Raw genomic sequence first — 15,270 nt, 5'->3', positions numbered from 1 at the left:
GCTTCACAATACTGTTTCTGCTGCTAAATTCAAATGCATTTTTTCAGCCTATAAGAAAGGTGAAAGAATCCTTCATGTAGCACTTTCATAGCATTGAACAACGCTCATACAAAATGGATAAATTTGGTCCTATCTTTCTGTTATCTGTACTATCCTCTCCCTCACAGGTGCACTAATACATACTGCTTTCACATATATGCACGCATACAAATTCATGCACACACACACACATATATATGTATCTATAAAACATCTTCTTGCATGCCCAAATCAAGTAGCTGGCCGGTTGAATCCTAATAGTTTCTGCTTGAAATTAACAAGGCTTGCAAAATTTTCCTATAAAATCCCACAATTCATTTCAAAATAGGAGACTAAATAAGAGACAAAAAGAGAGAGAGAAACCAGTACTGTTGAACGTATATGGAGCCTGGACTACTTCATTTCTGTGTGTTGAAACTAATTTGTTGCATTATGTTTCTATCTCTTGCATGTCCACATTGCCACAAGGTCTTATTTTTACAAAACAGACCCATCATTCTTTCCCACAGGATGAAAACACGGTTAAATACTTGCTGTAAAAAAACCATTATGTGATGTGCTAGCCAAATGATACACTAATACTCCGACGTAAGTGCTTTTTTGGCAACTACTCAAAGGAGCAAAAATCACATCGTTTTCAACCCCAGTGATGATAAGATTACACAAAAGAAAGCAAAATATACAAAACGGGTTGATGATAAATATTGTACAATAAATGGAGAATAAGTCAGTTTTCTTGCTGTCACACCCTCTGCAGTTTTCTGTATTTTTTCCATCACTTGAGGCAGGCACACCAATTATTTCCATCGTATTGGGTGTCCCCTGAAAAAAAAAAAAACTGTTGAAAATAAGGATTTGAAAGATTCCTTTTCAGGAACTTCCTCCACCAACTATTTCCTCCTTTTCAAATGGGGCTTTCAGAAAGGAAGTGGTGGCCAGCAGTAACATTCCCCATGGGAGGGACCCATCTTCCCTTCACATGTGGAGAAGCAAGAATAAACTCTTATGAGACGGGGCAGGAAAAGAAATCATCCTTTCATCCGCAGCGGATCCCGGCCGGAGAGGTGAGTCTGGTGCTGCGTCCAAGATGGTACCTTGGCCTGAAGAGCCACATTGCAGAAAGGCACTGAAGAGCCCCATGGCTTATGCTCTACAGTTGGAAGTAAATCAAGATATTCAAGAAGAGAAAAGAAGCACAACCATTAATCTCCACCCAGATCCTCCACCACAGCAGAAGGACATTGTTATGTCCTCAGCCAGGTGCTCAAATTCTTCTCCTCATTGCTAGCACGTGCAGAGTTGGTGGAAATATTTCTTGCAGCCTTTCACCTTTTTTTCCACACTTTGCAAACCCAGTTTCCTGCTTTCTGTCTATCCCTTTCTTCCCTCTAAGTGCTCGTGGGGTTAGGGAACGCACTCCCAAACGCCATGGCTGGGCCGGAGCTGCCAGCCTCGAGCCCTGTTTGGGTGTATTTAGTTACACAAATCACACAGCTGAGCTCTGCAGGTAACATGGGGGAAAAAAAGGAACGTTCTGGAAGGGGCACGGATCCGCCTGCATTTTGGCGAGGAAGCCTGTAGCGAGGAAGCCATCGGCTTCCTTGTCATTCCCTCTCACGCTGGCTGGTGCCGTGGGTTTATTCACAAGCCCCTGATGCCGCGCGCGTTCGCCAAGGCCGCTCAGCAGAGCTCAGACGATGCTTTATGGCTTTCAAAGGGAGACGAGATCGGCGGCTGCTGCTCGCAGGATCAAATGGGTAAATTAGAGGCAGAGAAGATCGCCGTTCAGCCTAATGGGATTTACACTCTCAAATCAAGTTACGCGGATGCATTATAGGGAGTTCGCATTGAGGGGAGCCAATTACCCCATTAGCACTAATAGGAATTACACTGAGGCATCATGTGAGAAGATGCGTGCAAAACAATCACAGCTTTCCCTCATTTATTAGGAATTCTTTTGCTGAAATGCAGCAAAAATTGGCGGATCTTTCACTCCTCACACAGGCCAGGGTCTGGACATTCAATCCAGCCTCTTCGTTCATAAGCCTGGAAAGGGGCTCTCTTCCCAAATGCTCGGTGCAGGGCTCAGCTCTCCTACTCCTCTTGCAGCCTCTCTTGAACAGCGAAGAAGGGCAGAAACCCGGAGACGCCTTTTCCTGTTAGGGAAGAGATCTGCCAGGGACGTGCCCTTTATCTGCAATTTCTCCTGCGCCTCTGACGATTCGCGCCAGGTTTTGCCTCCGGTTGCTCTTGTTTATCGCCATCTCTTTGTTGGCAAGTGCCCAGCGGACACATTTATTCCCTGTGCAGTGCACAGAGGCATCTCGAACAGATACCTGTAACCCTAATGACGATTCTTTAACGAAGAAAAGGCAGCAAAATTAAATGCAAGTGGCATATTACCACACTTGTTTTAAATTGATATTTAATTAAAAAGTTAATTATTAATTAAGTTTATCAATCGCACATCAGTTGTTCAATAGAAAAGGGCTCATTCATTTAATTATCTGCATGCAACCGATAGTATATGCTTTTTAGCCAGGCAAGGTTATCTCTGCATCTCTTCTAATTTAGATCAGTTTAGCTTCTAATCTATCGAGAGTGCTTCCTTTTGCACGCTTTTGATTTGATCTATAAATGTTTACTTACAGAACTGTTAGGTATTAGAAGCTGATCAAATAAAGGGAAGCTGCTCGGAGCTGCGCAGCACTCGCCAAAGGGCTCTGGTGGCGCTTTCTTGCAAAGAGCTTCTCGGGGCATTCGCTAACAACGCGCCTGCCATAAAAGTTCCAAAAAAGATAAACAGCCATCCCGAAAGTATGTTAATAGCCCAAACAATGGGGAATCTTCAAAGGGCAGGAGAGGCCTGAGAGCCGGACGGCGACAGACGCCACCAGCGCTGGAAGGTGGCCGGGCTGGGGCCGCTCTGCACCGCGGGCGCCGGGCAGCGCCGCTGTCCCCAAGGGCCCCGCACGTCACAGGAGCAGCTCCCGCTCTCCCTTCTCCCTCGTACAGCTCCTAGGTGCTAAGCAACAGCTATTTATGGAGCGTTCTTGGATGCAGTGAACTCCCCCAGTACTTGGACGGTACAGTGAAGGGAAATAGCCTGTAGAGGCTGTGACTGCAATAGTGTAATTGTCTAATAAATTATTTTGTATTTATTTTTAACTGCAAACCACAGTCCTATTGAGTCGCTGTTGAAGGCAGTATGCAGTGCGTATGCTGCAAACGCTACAGGGTGCTGGTAGATCATCGTGTTACTGGGGACCAGACCTGCCTGGTGCTGAGGATGCTCAATGCCAGCGCGGCTAATCATTACAGACAGTTATGGATAGGTACTGAGTAATTAGAAACAGCCACGAGCCAAACTTTCTCCCGTTCCCGAGATTCTGGAGAGCTTCAGCTCCAGAACTGGACTGCAGGACCTCCATCACCCTCAACATTTCTAATGACCATTGCACAATAGGTGGTTTTTCACAGGCAGCCTTGACAACAAGAGCCCTATGCCCAGACCTAAAATAGATCACAAATATAAGGCAAAAAGTGCTGCAGAGCACAGTGGGTGAGGAGATGAAATGGTGTTAGAAAAGCCCACACAAACCCAGGGCCCACGGCCTGCTTGAGCAGACAACACTGAAGCGGGCACCATCCTTCAGCGCTTGGTTAATCAAGAAAAGGAAACGTAGGTCAACAAGTAACCAGCTCCAGCACAGGGGTTCCTATAATCCAGGTGATTAAAACCCAGACTCTAACCGGGTGCTTGAGCCGCAGGCAACAAGCCCAGGGCTCCCCTCTATCTCCTGAACGAAAAGCACCAAGGGGAGAGGGTTTTTAAGAGGAGGGTAATTTACAGTGCGATATTGCTGGGGGAAGTAAAGGCAGGTAAAAAGGGGTCATACAACTGGAAAGAGGATAAAAGAAATTTCCATGAATAATAACTCTATGCTTATAGATGCTTTGCCAACTCTGTATATAATGCACATTCATCTTGAGCAGATATTGAAGTGGCAGGACTTTTTCAAGCAATAATGTTTACAGAAAATGACTAGTTTGGAGCTGAACACACTAGAATTTGAGGAAACTTAAAATTTACACTCAACAACATCATCACTATCTGAGAAATCAGAACAGAGGAATCTGGCTGAACTACTGCAGATGTGCAGCAAACAGCAGTCTGTTTCTCCAGAGATGTGCTGTATCAGTTAAAATGAGAAATTTATCATGCATCTACTCAAAACTATTCTGAAAGAAGCCAAACATATCAAACCACTGATTGGTAAGAAATTATTTATACCAGTTTCCTTTTTTGACTGGGACACAGAACTGGAAAGTTTCCTTTCTGTTGTACCACACCGTTCAACGTGGCACGAAGCCATGGGATACGCCTTTCTTCCAGTGACAGGACTGAAGTGGAGATAAAGAAGAACTTCCATAGAGACAGTATCAATAAAAAAGTCATATAAGCAAGCAGCTGAGAAAGCTGGGACACAAATAACGCCAGTTGTTTTGTTCTTTAAGGTGTCGCTGCAAAAAGAGACGGCTGATAAAGTGGGAATTTTGACTGGAGCTTTTCTACAGGTAGGGGAAATCAGGGAGCCCCTTGCATCCCCCCTCCCCTGCCTCCTCGGAGGATTTCTCTCATTTTTAGTAAGGAATTGCAACCTTTTCCTCACACAGCCTGTGTCATGAAACCTCTAACAGTTTCAGATCTTCCAGCTCTACAGACCTTATGGTCAGGTGAGGCTAAAACTGTGCATTAGATGATAAAGATACCAGAGGAGGGGTTCAGAAAGACACAAGCCTGATTTGTCCTTGGATTCCTGAATTGAAAAAATAGTTGGGAAATTTAAAAAATTTTGGCATGTACCGAGAAGCAGAGCTTTTGGGATGAGACTGTTCATTTACAAGACAGCAATCGTCCCCTTCCTATCCCCCAGCAGATACAGAAATAAACTCAAAAGAACTGGGTTCCTCCAGGTTTGTGGCTGAAGAGGACAAACACTTGCAGCTCTGAGCATTAACTCAGAGTTGGGACCCCAAAAGGGGACTTCACCAGTTGACAGCAAGTTGGGAGCAAGCCATCAATGAAGGAGTGGGCCTTCAAGCAACACTTGGGTTAAACCTTTGGTTTCAAAGCTGAATCTTCCGTGTCCTTCTGTAATCCCAGGCTCCAACGGCAAATAAACGCAGAAATGCCGCTGGGGAAAGCATGTTTGTGTGAGATTTTCAACCCAATTTTGCAGACTCAGATGTTAGGCAGTTTAGATAAGGGGATGATTAGAGGTCTAAGCCTTAGGTTTGAAATACCCAGACTTCCTGGAACCACTGGTTCAAATCCTGCAGGGCTGACTCAGCCCTTCAACCTTCTGATGAAGATAAAGCGAACTCCATGAAAAGGTGTCACTTGAGATTCTCCACCCGCAACACCCCACTGGAGGTAACATAACCACGGTGGAGCCCACAGTGCAGAAGGACATTTGTTAGATGATGCAGGTGTAACGCCCGAGCCCATACACACGTTTTTTACCGGTACTTTCACTCTTGTGTTTAGGGAACCTCAACTTCTCCAGAGTTCTGCTGCCTTGGGCTCCAGCAGGTCCTGCTTGCATGTCCAGAGCCTTTCAGAGCTTCTGGAAAAACCATGGCTCCTCCTTATCTTCCAGCTGTGTTATCATAGAATCATAGAATGCTTAGGGTTGGAAGGGACCTCTAGAGATCATCTAGTCCAACCCCCCTGCATACGCAGGGACACCTAAAGCACGTGGCACAGGACTGCATCCAAGCGGGTTTTGAAGATCTCCAGAGAAGGAGACTCCACAACCTCTCTGGGTAGCCTGTTCCAGTGCTCTGTCACCCTCACTGTTAAGAAATTTTTCCTTAAGTTCCTATGGAATTTTTGATGTTTCAGTTTCCGGCCATTTCCTCTAGTCCTATCAGTGGCCACCACTGAAAAGAGACCATCCCCGTCCTCTGCACTCCCTCCCTTGAGGTATTTATATACACTGATTAGATCCCCTTCAGTTATGTATCGACCGCTTCAGAAGGGTGCACTATGAGTATAGTTTGTGAATCCCGCTTCACAGGAAAGCCCTACAGAAGAATAGAACACTGTTTTTTCTGTAAGTCAGCGCTGTAATCCAACCAGTGTTTATTTTATAAAAGGAATCAAAGCCCAAATCTTTGGGATGCTCTTCACACTAACATTCAGCTTGCCAAGCACAACTACCCAGAAGTTATGAGCGAACTATTCTTAGCAAATAATTTGAACTAATGGATATAGACTTTCTTCTTCATTCTGTTATCAGACAATTAGCCAACAGGACATCTAGCACACATTTCCCCTTCTGAGTTATTCATAAATATTTTCCTTTAACAATTTAAGCTTCACGGAGCACTTGCAGTGAAAACTTGCAATTTATTCTCTTGTGGCATATTATGAAAATTAAGTCAACTGATCAGGAGCTTTTCCAACAAAAGATAAGGAAAACCACACAACTTCTGTAACTATCATATATGGCAATCACAACTGATTTCATAACTAAACGCATGATTTGAAATACACTTACGGAAGCATTGAAACACCAGAGATGAACCTTTGCTTTCCACCCATACTCATCCCTTACAAATCAAAAGACAGTAATCCTGGATTGGAAACACATCCTGGAAAAGAGCGAAACTCTACAAATGGAAACTGGTAGAAGACCAGTCCTGCTCTGCCATTCTCCTGACCACACTGAGCCCAACAGATTGATCAAAGCAAGCCTGGATTGCAGATACTCCAGTTCTACCAGGCCAACATAAAAACAGCAGTAGTGAAATTGCAATTTATCCTGTTTCTTTCTCTCCTCACTCTAGTAACACTGCTTACCACAGCTCTTTTTTATTCTTTCCCCACCAAACATCGTACCTTTGAGACAGGCACCCTCCAGTCATTTTTCTTTTTCCTGCCAAATAGGCTCAGAAGTTATTGGGAAAAGGAGTGTGACCCACTTCTTTGAGGTCTGTGGCTAAAAACGGTTATAGAAATCACACGTGCACATAAGAACACTAATAACTAAGCAACTTAATGGAAGGCTTTGCTTTCCAAATAAAAGTGCCCACCTTCTGGTTTTTAATTCCAGCTAGCATTTTCATTCTGCTTTGGCCTGACTTATATTGCAACTCCCTTGGGACTGTGTCTTTGCCTTTTTATTTGCTTTTAAAATGCCTTGCATGCCCTGCAGCACAACATAAAATAATCTGTAGTGCTGCGAGCAGAGAAGTCTCCATGAAGACGCGCCTGAATTTTGTAATGAAATTGTCTCTGTCTTCAGGTGTTCTGGTACACAAACATTTCCACGACAGGGTTTTACTAGCATGAATACTTGCCTTTTTTTTTTGGTCATTTCATGTTTGAATACTCATGGAGACTGCATCTAAGCTTGGGTAAGCACTCACATCAGAAGGGACTTTGTAAGTGAAACTCTCCCGCTCAGAGAACAGAAAGAGGGATCTTGACCCATCCCAATTCTGCAATAAAATTCAAATGTGGCAAACCAGACCATCCAGGCTGCTTTTTTTTTCCTTTCTTTCTGTCTTTCCCTATCCCCCACCCCTCCCTTTTTTTTTCAAAGCAACAAACATTTTGTTGAATAGTTCTGAATAATGACAACATTTGAAACCACTTCAGTCTGTTTAAGATCTCAGGGGGGAAATTTAGCGAATAAATGACTCAGGATAAATCAAGTCATTCTGTTCTAATAACCGTGTCTCTCACTCTGCTTATCTCAGTTGCTGCCCCTATTTCTGGGTGCCCCTGGCTGCTCCCCAGCCGGTCCCAGGCATCGTCCCTGCTCCAGCCCCATCCCACCTCCTCCTGTGAAGTTGTCCCTTCAGTCCCAACCGCTCTTCCCTTGCAGAGCCCAGCTCTGCAGCTGGGTCTCCTCCGGGTCTCCTCCTCTCCGCTGGCCGCACTCAGGGCACCCACAACCCGCTCAGCTCCCCAGCAAGGGGCCCAGCTCCTCTCTGCCCTGTGGGCAGCTCCGTACATGGGCAAGACCCCTCTGCCGTGGTGACTCCCACCACCTCAACCAGACCCCGGTGCCTCTTCATAACGCACTGCAAAATCAAGCTAAAACCCTCCTTTTCTCCTTCTCTGTGCACCCCCGTTGCCTCCAGGTGCTCTTGCTATTCCCCACTGGACGCGGTAGCTGTGCGATTTGCAGCCACCCTTCCCGATGGCCTGTGGGCACAGTGTGCACGGGCAGCAGGACGCGGCGTGGCACCGTGTGGGACGGCTGACGGGATGGGAGAGGTTAACCCTTGGCTTAACCTCCTAAGCCCATCTGCCTTCACGCGAGCGAAAAAACATGCTCCAAACATGTATTATCTTTTCAGTACGTTCGTTTCGGGAGCAAGTTGCGCTAAGCGAAGGTACGTCAATTGATAATAAACCTGCTCCACACTGTCATTTGTGGGTGATTTGAAGAAAAACAGACCATGTAATCAGGTCTAAGGGGTCCCTAATACCAGAGACGCTGGTGCTGTCAGCTATAGAAAATAATTAGAATGTTATCCCTGTGGCAAGGAGAATGTAAATACATCTAAAATACGACATAATGACATTCTCCTCTGTAAGCCAGGGGATCTGCTTCAAATAAAAGGGCCATTAACACAACAATTAAAGCCGAGGGGGCCGGTGAAGCAGGGAGCCGGCCTGGTGCAGGGCGAGGCGAGCGAGCGCCCAGCGTAAATCTTTCGCCATCCCAGCCAGGAATGTGACTATTAGCCCTCTCATGACCCGAGGGCTTCCCAATAATGCATCTGCTCTCTGTCAGGGCCAGGATTTCGTAAGGTCCTTCAGCGCTCGAGGAGGGCCAACTCCACGGTGCGGCGCCAAAGAGGGAGTCGGCGGGCGCGGGGTGGCTCCACGCTGGACTTTGGCCCCTGTTCAGCAAAGCACTTAAGCACATGCTGTAGGGACATGTCTAGTCCCAGGGAAGCCAGCAGGGATATTCACATGCTTAGAGGTGACAGCGTGCTTACCAGCTCTGCCCCAGCAGGCACTAAGTTTTTGTACAGCAGAGATGCAATTGGGCCCGTTTGGATCTTCAGCCTTTCTCATCCTGGTTTTCCCTTCTCCTCATCCTGGTGAGGTGGTCTTGCTCTCTACCCCAAGCTGCTCTGTGAACTTCCTCGCTGCTTAACACGGGTTTGGGGAACCATTGAGACCTGAAGCACAAAGAGCACTGCATAAATTCAGACACAGTTCAAAGGAAATAATGTCACTCATTTGACTGTCCAGGCAAAAGCAGACAGAAGTTCTTAATATGTATGAAGTATGGATATAATATTTTATAAAAGCCCTATAAATGCTATAACAAACTTACGGAAAGGATGGACAAATGCTTGGAGAAAGCTGCATTTGTCTCCTTTTGTTTGGTTTGAAGAAGAAATAGACAATGCCAAGCCCCTCCAAACACATTAAGAACTTCAATTCTGGGCAAAAAGCCCCTAGTGCACATCTGAGCACTCTGACTTCAACAACTTGCATGCAAAAGACAAACGTTGCTGAGCCTGACATAATCACCTTCCACAACGACATGAGGTTCGGGCATTAGTGCTCTTGGAAGGAAGCAGACAATTTAGGCTGCAAATATAGAATTTGTTTCCTTGTAGACATAAAGGCCTTATCAAACTTAAGAAAATCTTTTGGATTTGGTGAATTTTTTGTGGTAAATGTAAAATTTTATGCATCTTGTGGAAGTTTGAGAATGCCAGAAAACAGGAAATGATACTGACCTGCTTGGTTCTGCCACACAGGAAGAGAAGGTACCAAATTCAGCTGTTTGGGAAGATTCGTAAGAAGTCAGTGTTATTATGCAGATCCTCTTTTTCTAAAATAATGGCATAAGAGATATTTCAAAAAAGTCACCAAATTTTACATTTAAGCCACACTTCTTCAAAATCCCAAGCAACATGGTTTCTGTGCCTTGCTTTAGGCATGCAAACATTAATCCCCCTACCCACAAAACAGTGACCAGTTTAAATAGTTGCAGTATATATAGAAACTTCGGAAGCTGTTTAAAGGTGACCTTTCTCTTTTTTAAAGACCAAAAACACTCTATCAACCACTGATGAGTAAGGAAGACATAAAGATAACAAACACAGAAGTCACATTTATCTTATGAAATCATACAGGACACAGAAAACTATTAAAAAAACACACACTGAAAATTTCTCCCTGAAGTCATTCCACAAAAGGAATACTTGCGTAAGAACTGAGGAGCTGGATAATTCAAGGTAGTCTACTGAAATTTAGGACTTGCCATGCAGTATTACTTTCATCTCATAAAACACAGGCAGGTTGTGGTTGCCAAGAAGCTGTGAAATTCAGCACCACTTCCAGAGGGTTCTTGTGCACGGTCCAGTCTAGGTGGGCACTCAGTCCATCCCCTACCGATGGATCCAAGATCATCTCCCTCAAGAGGATGCACTCGTGCCTGGGCCAAGAGAGGACTGTGCACGTCAAAGCACTGCACCCATCGCAGCAATATCTGGGTATGGAAACAATTAGGTAAGTGAAAATTAGCTATGTGTCCAATATAGAATAATCTTTGAAGATTCTCATTACAAGTAAACACAAGGATAATAACCAGTGGATAAGCTAATTAGTCATGCAAATCTGATGGATTTTCAGTGCCTACTTCCAACCACTTACTTCTTTAGAAGGCATTTCATGTTCTGAGTAGTGCACAGTTCAGCATCCAATTCATGTTAGTCGAGCAAAAGAACAGTCCTTTAATCTTCTGACACTTTGGTCCTCAATGTGAAGCACATGGAATCTTTCCAACAGAGAAACAAAAGAATGATAATATTAAGAAAATATTAGCAAAAACTCCCATGGAACAAAAAGAAGCGTCGTTCACTGGCCGATCGCATGCCTGAGCATTGTGGACAGCAATAACTTATAACCTGTGAACACAAGGACAGCAAACAACACATTTGTCTCTTTCAATTATGTGAGCTGCTTTATATAAAGTAGAGCTAGTAAAAATGATCTGAAATAAACAACATCCAGCCTTTGTAACTAAGGTCAGACTGGCCAAAAGGGCTCTGAATGTTCCAGCAAGCTAGGAACAAGTTTCTAGACAGCTGGAGACATTCTGAGCAAACATGGGCCAAATTAAACTGACGTGGGAAGCCAAAGTGAAACCAGTAAAAGCTTGCCTACTCAGATGACTTTTGTTTGAGCTGGAAGCTAAATTCAAACAAAATTCCTAGGACGATACTGATTCAACCCCAACAGCAGTCACCTGAGTCACGTGGTAAGCACTTTGCTTTAAAACCTCAGCATATCACTCCTCAGGACCTTTGTGCATCACATCCATGAAAAGTAGAACGAAGAAAATAAAGAAAGGGAAAATAAAGGCTTTTGTGCAAGCCCTGTGAACCAAGTCCCCCATGTCTCTTTCCTTCCAGACATTTCTGAAAAAACAACTCACTGGAACCACAAAGAACAACAACAACTGAGCAACATTCTAATATGGGACATCCTGCCGGACCAGCCAGAGCCAAAGGAAAAAAAGAAAGCCACAGGAGTCAGAACTCAAATTGGACATTCAACCCAAAACCTTGCATTTTAAGGCTTTTTTTTTTTTCTCTTTCTCTTCATTTAAACTAATCTAATCAATTGGTCACCATACAGAGGGCTCTATGAGCTGGCTTAGTTAGGTCCATCTGTGAAGAACCATAGAACCAAAGCCATGTGTTCAAACACATGCACATTTGAAAATGCGCACAAAAAAAACCAACTATTTTGTCTTAAAATGTCCATAGTTGATTTTGTGCATCACCACTAATAAGTATCACAGCACACATCATAGCACTTATATTGCTCTGAAGCCACCATCCAGTTCACTAGAAAAACAGATTATAGGTTTATTTTAACTCATATTGACACACAAACTGTGGGCAAAAGTTTACCAAGGGTCAGTGCTTGATGTTCATGAGACTACCTTGGAAATGGCAGCACATCAGAGAGCATGAGAAATAAAATCAAATCACTTTAATGAAAAGGAGAACTATAAACAAGCTAAGAACACGGGAAGAATGATTTTTTTTTTCCAGAAAAGAGTAAATATCCGCAAATCTTTGAGGAAACCTCCCTCATTAGCTCTTCAAAAATTTCTTTAGAAATAGAAGTGTCACAGTTTGGAAGTACAGCAACACCTAGTTATATTCTTCAGCTGTGTGGTGACACCTACTTTGCTTCCTTCCTAGCACGTGGGGAGTAAGACTTCATGGTTCTCCTGAGCAGAGCCAGGGCACGTTTTGACCCACCTTTCCATGCTGGTCCCTGATTTCCCTGGAAAGAAAAGGCTCTGAGGATGGTGCACATCCAAGCCCAGTCCCATCATGGCTGGACTGCAACCCCCAACATGGTGTCCCTCAGAAAATGCTCCTTGGTCCCTATGCAGTCTCCAGGATGTCTTCCAGAAATGAACCAGGTCCAGAGCCAAGCAATCCATTAAATGGCACCTGAGGCTGGAGCAGCCCTGTTTTGTGCATCCACACACCCAAAATCCAACGGTCAGTTCACCACAAACAAAACATCGCCCGCTGAGCTGAATCACTACAGGCACCGTGCACCTGAGATCCATGTCTTGTTGCATCTTGCACTCCAGAAGGCTTCAACTCTCCCTATTCTAGTTACTCACCTAAAACAAGACCTACACGTGTCCTGTGAACCTCCAGCCGTGCTCTGCTCTCCTCTACGCTGTGCGAATTCCTGCTTTGCAGCCCCACAGAGATAAACGCAGGGGATGAACGGCCAGGGCGTGTAGATAGAGGCTGCTGCAAGAACAAAACCAACCGCTGACTTTCTTTTTATCTAGCATGGCAAAGGCTTCTAATTCTCCTAAGAATAAACTCAGCTTTTTATAGTGAAATAAAAAGAATTCATAGGAATAACAGCAGAATAGATAAACGTCCTTTGAGAACATAAAGGAAGTGGAGTAAATCACTTGAAAATACAGGGTGAAGGGAAAACTCCCCCAAAGTGAACAAGTGTCCTTCACATTTTAAACAAGGGATGGATTTTCTTTCTTCTTTCCTTCCTCTCTTTCCAGCAGCTAGAAGTCCCATCTGGTTCCTGTTTCTGTTCGTCTGATCTCCTAGAAACTTCTAAAAGCCATAAGCATCAGCCAAAAATTCCCCAGGCATGGACTCCTTTCCAAAATAGCCCACAAAACGGCATTTTTTAGGTGGGTTGGTTTGGAAGGAGCAGAGGGGGGGATGTTGATTTCTGTAACATTCCTAGGAATTTCTTGCATCTTTTCTCCCCTCTAGAATTTCTCCTCTGTCTGAACCCCCTCCTTCCACTTTCCACCAGGCACTCGCACACTGGCCAGGACAGGAACTACCCTTTCCCATCCAACAGGGTTCAGCTCTTCTTGTGGGAGCTCACAACCAGCTGCTGAGCAGTTTTGATCCCATGGGCAGGCAAATAGCTCTCAATCTGCTCGCAGACAAGGTCTCCTCAGTGGGCTGGTGGCTGTTTCATTTGAAGACTGCATAACTTTGCATTTTCCCTGATCAGCTGAGGTAGAGACAGGACTTTTGGAAATAACAATTTTGTCTTATCCTACCTATTCACACCAAGAGGCTGGACCCACTCAACGTGCTCTGTCCTGCAACCACAGGGACAGATGAACAGGCTTGAACCAAACACACAACCGCCTGTGCTACCAACCTTGCAGAGAGCTCTGGTGCAGGGTCTTTCCAGACAGTCTCTTGGAATCTCAGCTTGCACCATGGGGAAGATGGTTTTGCCAGTACAGGCTGAGCTGGAAAGCAGTGAAAGCCTGTTCAGATGGGGACACTCACCTGCTGCTTCTTCATTACAGTTTTGCTCCACAGACATTGGTTCAGTCAATAACTGGTCCCTCTGTTATACAAACAATGACTCAGATTTCTGTACATTTAGGATCTGGCTCAAGAAAGCATTGAAAAAGGTCATTAACTCTCACTGACTTCAGCTTCAGCGCTTAATAGCTTCCCTGGACACTTTACATAGCTCAGATCAAACAAATCCCAAACAAAAGAAGTCCCATTTAATTTGTTATTGGCACACCTCTTGGTTACACCCTATGCTTCCTGCAATGATGCACAGACATGTCATGGAGATTCCAAGTGTTCTGGTCTCCTCTACCCTTAAAGTCCCATAAATTTTCACTTGATTAGAACAGAATAAAAAAATGAACCTTTTGGACAGTAATTCAGAGAAGCAACAAGAGCAGAATGGCCCTAGAAATGGAAGAGGGGCCACAGATTTCCCCCCGACAGTTCAGGTCACTGATGACTAGAAGCTGCTACTTTTAGTCATCTAAATTAATAAAATTAATTCAACTTCACAAAAGAACCAAACTTCTTGGCTGAATCTACCTAGCATTTGCAGCAGAGCAAGCAGAATAATCTAAAAGGTCACGTCCATATCTCCACACCCTCAGTCTGCTCATGTAATTTGCCTGGCTTAAAAAAAATGAGAGGCACAACTGCGAGCAGGCTCTCAGACGCTGTGGCAGGGCTCCATGACACAACATAATGTCATGCAGAGCTCAGCAAATTAGCTGCAGCAAGCACAGCAGAAGCAGCACAGCTATGTCAGCACGGTGACGGCATCCAAGCTAACAGACCTTCCCTGCTCGGGCTATCCCGGCGCTAAGTCAGGGATCCCTGTACACTGCACGTGGATGCCCCACGGCATGGGCCACCTTGCTGGCAGATCCCCTACTAAGGTCAAAGGCTGAGGAGACTTTGGTTTCCAAAGCAGTTTTGGGAACTGCCTGGCCAAAGCTGGAACGCTGCCAAATGCAGCGTCTCCACAAGCCCTCGGGTCCATGGGGCTGTCGGCCTGGCACCGAGCTCCCACACGGGCAGGCAAAGGCAGCAGAGACAGCACCAGCCTTATTTAATCCCCCTCTTCCTCGACTGGGAGCAGCGGGCTCCCCGCAGCACGTTCTTGGCATCCAGCTCAATCTAAAAAGATTCCAGTCAGTTGTTCCCTGCTGGAGCACCAGAAAATCCTGGCATTCCCTTGCCCTTCCCAGGCGCAAAGCAGGTGAGTTAGACCCAGTCAGGAGTTTACACCACAGAGTGACGGGCATTCCTAGTGAATGCACATTCTGAAATGTTGCTACCAACATCTCTCCAACCCTCAGTGCAATTAAATACTTCATCAATAAAAAATAA

At 45.0% G+C, this 15,270-nt stretch overlaps 1 pseudogene; it reads right to left on the bottom strand.

Moving 5' to 3' along the window:
* Positions 1-12,437, bottom strand: part of LOC148592485 (uncharacterized) — a 69,880-nt pseudogene extending 57,443 nt beyond the window's left edge.
* Positions 12,438-15,270: the final 2,833 nt, after the last annotated feature.

Source organism: Tinamus guttatus, unplaced genomic scaffold, assembly GCF_059628265.1.
Source record: "Tinamus guttatus ecotype Peru unplaced genomic scaffold, ASM5962826v1 Tinamus_guttatus_pri_ptg000580l, whole genome shotgun sequence".
Classification (NCBI taxonomy): Eukaryota; Metazoa; Chordata; class Aves; order Tinamiformes; family Tinamidae; genus Tinamus; species Tinamus guttatus.
The sequence above is the reverse complement of the archived record's forward strand: the minus strand, read 5'-3'. Positions and strand labels throughout refer to the sequence as shown.